This window comes from Callithrix jacchus, chromosome 21 (assembly GCF_049354715.1).
Source record: "Callithrix jacchus isolate 240 chromosome 21, calJac240_pri, whole genome shotgun sequence".
In the NCBI taxonomy this organism is placed as follows: domain Eukaryota; kingdom Metazoa; phylum Chordata; class Mammalia; order Primates; family Cebidae; genus Callithrix; species Callithrix jacchus.
Window position 1 is genome coordinate 39,442,847 of NC_133522.1, and position 5,286 is coordinate 39,448,132.

The 5,286-nt window shown below is 46.0% G+C and overlaps 1 pseudogene; it reads left to right on the forward strand.

Annotated features, from left to right (window-relative positions):
* The first annotated feature begins 3,868 nt into the window (after window positions 1–3,868).
* LOC100411037 (citrate synthase, mitochondrial pseudogene) lies at window positions 3,869–5,286 on the forward strand (annotated as a pseudogene).

Genomic DNA, 5,286 nt, shown 5'->3' on the forward strand with positions numbered 1-5,286 from the left:
TGGCCAGGCACAGTGGTTCATAACTGTAATCCCAGCATTTTGGGAGGGTGAGGCAGGTGGATCACGAGGTCAGGTGTTCGAGACCAGCCTGGCCAACATAGCTAATTTTAAATTAGCCGGGCACAGGATTCCTACAAAATACAAAAATTAGCCGGGCGCAATGGCAGGAGCCTGTTATCCCAGCTACTTGGGAGGCTGAGGCAGAAGAATCACTTGAACCCAAAAGACAAAGGTTACAGTGAGCCAAGATTGAGTCACTGCACTCCAACCTGAGCAACAGAGTAAGAGTCAGTCTCAAAAGAAAAAAAAAAAAAGAAAGAAAAGGAAAGGAAAAAGCTTATCTGGATTATTTCAATTATTAGTATGCAATTGATCAGAACAAATATTTCATAACTTTTGATAAATAATTTTTCATCATAAAAAGCTTAATTTCACTGGAAATGAATCTTTTTATTTACTTATTTATTTATTTTAAAACACATCTCTGTTACACAGGCTGGAGGGCAGTGGTGCAATCTCAGCTCACTGCAACCTCCGCCTCCCAGGTTCAAGTGATTCTCCTGCCTCAGTCTCTCGACTAGCTGGGACTACAGATGCACGCCATCATGCCCGGCTAATCTTTTAGATTTTTAGTAGAGGCAAGATTTTACCATATTGGCCAACCTGGTCTAGAACTCCTGGCCTCAAATGATCCGCCCGCCTCGGCCTCCCAAAGTACTGGGATTACAGGCATGAGCCACCATACCCAGCCTGGAGATGCATCTCTTAACAAACTGGATGGAGCTTCTTCTCTCTTCTTTCGATGACTGCTGGTGTCTGTGGATGAACGTGTCTTCTTGCCGCATGGAGACAGGACCTAGTGCCTCCGCTGCTCCTGTTGTCCATGTTTTGGGGTGAGGCTTTGTGATGGGCCTGGAAGGAATCCCAAAGTGTCACTTCAACTGGAGTCTTTGGATTCTGTCTGATTTATAGGTCAAAAGCTATTTAGTGAATGTTTATTAAATATTATCTCTAGTTGTTGAGCATGATGTGAAAGGAAGATGAAAAAGTTGCGACTCCAGTTCGCTCTGCCCAAAGAAAAAAAACTAAGCTGAAAGCTGAGTCACGCAAGAAGCTGCCTTTCCGGGCCAGGCGCGGTGGCTCACACCTGCAATCCCAGCACTTTGGGAGGCCGAGCTGGGCAGATCACAACGTCAGGAGATCGAGACCATCTTGGGCAACATGGTGAAACCCCATCTCTACTAAAAATACAAACATTAGCTGGGAGTGGTGGCATGTATCTGTAATCCCAGCTACTCAGGAGGCTGAGACAGGAGAATCCGTTTGAACAGAGGTTGCAGTGAGCCGAGATTGTGTCACTGCACTCCAGCCTGGCCACAGAGCGAGACTCCATCGCAAAAAAGGAAGGAAAAAAAAAAGCTGCCTTTCCTTTTGTTTCTAAGCAGAGAGCTACAGGTAAAAGGTTAAATATCCCTCCAGCTATGCTATGTTCACCTTATCTTCTGTAAAGGGCCGATTTTCTGAACATCTAGTCTTGTCACCACTATCTCTTTGGAAAGTGAAGTACTGGGGATTGTACCCAGAGTTGACTGAACCAGTAGAGGGAAAAGCAAAAGGAGGAGGTGCCAGTGTGCTGAGCAGACCCCTTGGGGAGTAGCAAGCAGGCTCTGCTGCCAGGTGACCAACTGCTTAGAAACTGGGAGAATTCACCTGAAATGATTACTTACCAAGTTCAAGTATACATTCACCCTGAGCAAGAAGAATTTATTTGATTTCTTTAAAATCATAACTGCATGGAAAACAGTACATGAGTTTGTTTTTTTTTTTAAAGAGATAAGTGGGTAAAATAAAGCATTTGTATTGTGTGTATGTGCTTTTCTCTGAAATTAAACTGGGGTTGTTCCCAAAAGCTTCCTTCTATAACCAACTCTGTACCAGCTTTGGCTGGTAACTACTTCCTGTAACTCACATCTTTATGACAATGATAATCAAGAATAAATACATGAAGCAAAGCTGGGTCTCCCTATCCTAGTTCTGTTGCTGTTTGTCATTTCAGGGAAAAAAAGTTGAAAGACCGAGTTCATCCTACAAACTGTGCGCGTGTACTGCATGCCCTGCAGGGTGCACAACTGCTGATTGCCACGTTCAAGGGTCTTTGACTTGGACAAAGTAGAAATTTAGAATGTATACCGCTTTGGGGACTTTCCTTCTATTGTAAACATTTTTTTTTTTTTGAGATGGAGTTTTGCTGTTGTTACCCAGACTGGAGTGCAATAGCACTATCTCGGCTCACCGCAACCTCCGCCTCCTGGGTTCAAGCAATTCTCCTGCCTCAGCCTCCTGAGAAGCTGGGACTACAGGCGTGCACCACCATGCCCAGCTAATTTTTGTATTTTTAGTAGAGACGGAGTTTCACCTTGTTGACCAGGATGGTCTCGATCTCTTGACCTCGTGATCCACCCGCCTTGGCTTCCCGAAGTGCTGGGATTATAAGCATGAGCCACTGCACCCAGCCCTGTAAACAACTATTATGGAGAAGCATGCATTTCTCTGATTCTTTGTTGGCCTGGTGGCCTCTTGACCCACTTCCTCAAATGTATAATGGTTGTCAAATTAAATGATCCCCTTAACTAAGCAAAGCATGGAGTGTCTAGTTATACTTCCTCTTCAATAGGGAAATGCTTATTTTTTCTATTTGTAGAACTTAAAAGCAAACAGTTGCCCTGTGAAAAAAATTACTTAGTTCACCCTCCTACAGTGTGGAAATGGATAATTCAGAATTATTATCAAGCATTTCTTTTGGAAGTGATATAAAGTTCAGATTTGCAATTAGGCACAAAATAATGTCTTGAAGGGGTAGGGACTCCAGGGGACAGTATAACCCAATTTGAATCCCACCTCTGCCATCTACTGGCTGTGTGACTTTGGCCAAATAAATTTATGTCTCTGTACTTAAAACCCCAAGAAATGCTTGGTAAGTATTATAATTACAGTAATAAAGATAAACTTGGCATACTCATGGTCACACCAGTGTCATGGGGACATTGTAAAGAGAAATGATGATAAGCATGCAGCTTCTAGGACAGTTCATGGTTGAAGTATTCTCTGGATGATTCTAGGGTCATGAGCTTCAGACACATTTTTTCTTTTTTTTAAGAGAAATAGGGTCTTGCTATGTTGCCCAGATTGGTCTTGAACTCCTGGGCTCAAGTGATCCTCCTGTCTCAGCTTCCCAAAGTGCTGGGATTACAGGCATGAGCCACTGCATTCAGCCAAGACACATTTTTTTTCATGCACACACAAAATGTCTTCCATTATAAAATGAGAGGTACTGATGCTGAATTGAAACTGAATCAAACGGTCCCACTCTTCAGTCTTTCCCATCACTGTAAGTGGCCGCTCCTTTCTTCCAGTTCCTAAGGTCAAAAACCTTGTGCCACCCCGACCCCTGCCTCTCTCCTGCTCCACGTTCTATCTGTCGGGAAATCTCACCTGTGCTACCAGAATACCTCCCATCTGACCACTTTTGCCACCTCCACTGCTACTACCCTGGTCCAAGCCACCATTCAGAAAAATGAGGACACATCTAAAAAACACCTTCACAGCAACATCTAGAATAAGGTCTGACCAAATGCCTGGGTACCGTAACCTAGTCAAATGGACACACAACATTAGCTATCACATAATATTCAGTAAATGATCAAATAGTTGATCCATTAAAATAAGAGTTCAAATTGCTTGGTTTAAGCTAGTGTCATTGAAAGAAAAAAACGGAGGACCCCAGTTCGTCTGCCCTTTCCCCCGGCCACTTCCTCTCAACCTTGTTCACCGGCCGTGGCCCTCTCCCTTCTTCCCTCCCCAGCAGATCCCAGAGACCACCTGCCATGGCTTTACTCACTGTGGCTGTCCAGCTCTTGGGAACCAAGAATACACCTTGTCTTGTTCTTGCTGTTCAGCACGCCAGTGCTTCCTCCACGAATTCGAAAGACACATTGGCTGACCTGATTCCTAAGGAGCAGGCCAGAATCAAGCCCTTCAGGCAGCAATATGGCAAGACAGCGTTAGACCCAATCACTGTGGGCACGATGCGTGGTGGTGTCAGAGGCGCACAGGGCGCGGTCTGTGAAACATCAGTTCTTGATCCTGATGACGGCATCCGTTTCTGAGGCTTTAGCATCCCTGAAGGCCAAAAAGTGCTACCCAAGGCTAAGGGTGGGGACCCCTGCCCGAGGGCTTATTTTGGCTGCTGGTAACTGGACAGATTCCAACAGAGGAACAGGTATCTGGGCTCTCAAAACAGTGGGCAAAGCGGGCAGCTCTGCCTTCCCATGTGGTCACCACGCTGGACAGCTTTCCCACCAATCTACACCCACATCTCAGCTCAGTGCAGCCGGTACAGCCTCAACCATGAAAGTAACTTTGCCTGAGCGTATGCAGAGGTATCAACCAAACCAAGTACTAGGAGCTGGTTCCTGAAGACTCTATGGATCTACTGGCAAAGCTACCGTGTGTTGCAGCAAAGATCTACCGACATCTCTACAGAGAAGGCGGCAGTATTGCGGCCATTGATTCTAAGCTGGACTGGCCCCACAGTTTCACCAACGTGTTGGACTATACTGATGGGCTATACTAACATGAGTTCACTGAGCTCATGCACCTCTACTCACCATCCACAGTGACCATGAGGGTGGCCATGTAAATGCCCATACCAGCCACTTGGTGGGCAGTGCCCATTCAGACCCTTACCTTCCTTTGCAGCAGCCGTGAACAGGCTGCCAGGGCCTCTCCAGGGACTGGCAAATCAGGAAGTGCTTGTCTGGTTAACACAGCTACAGAAGGAAGTTGGTGAAGATGCATCAGATGAGAACTACCAGACCACATCTGGAACACACTCAACTCGGGATGGGTTTTCCCAGGCTATGGCCAGGCAGTACTAAGGAAACTAATCCACGATATACCCATCAGTGAGAGTTTGCTCTGAAACACCTGCCTAATGATCCCACGTGTAAGTTGGTTGCTCAGCTATATGAGATTATGCTCAATGTCCTCTTAGAGCAAGGTAAGGTCAAGAATCCTTGGCCCAATGTAGGTGGTCACAGTGGGGTGCTGCTCCACTACTGTGGTATGATGGAGATGACCTACTACACGGTCCTGTGTGGGGTGTCACAAGCATTGGGTGTATTGGCACAGCTCATCTGGAGCCGAGCCGTAGGCTTCCCTCTAGAAAGACCCAAGTCCGTGATCACAGAGGGTCTGATGAAGTTGGTAGACTCTAAGTCAGGGTAA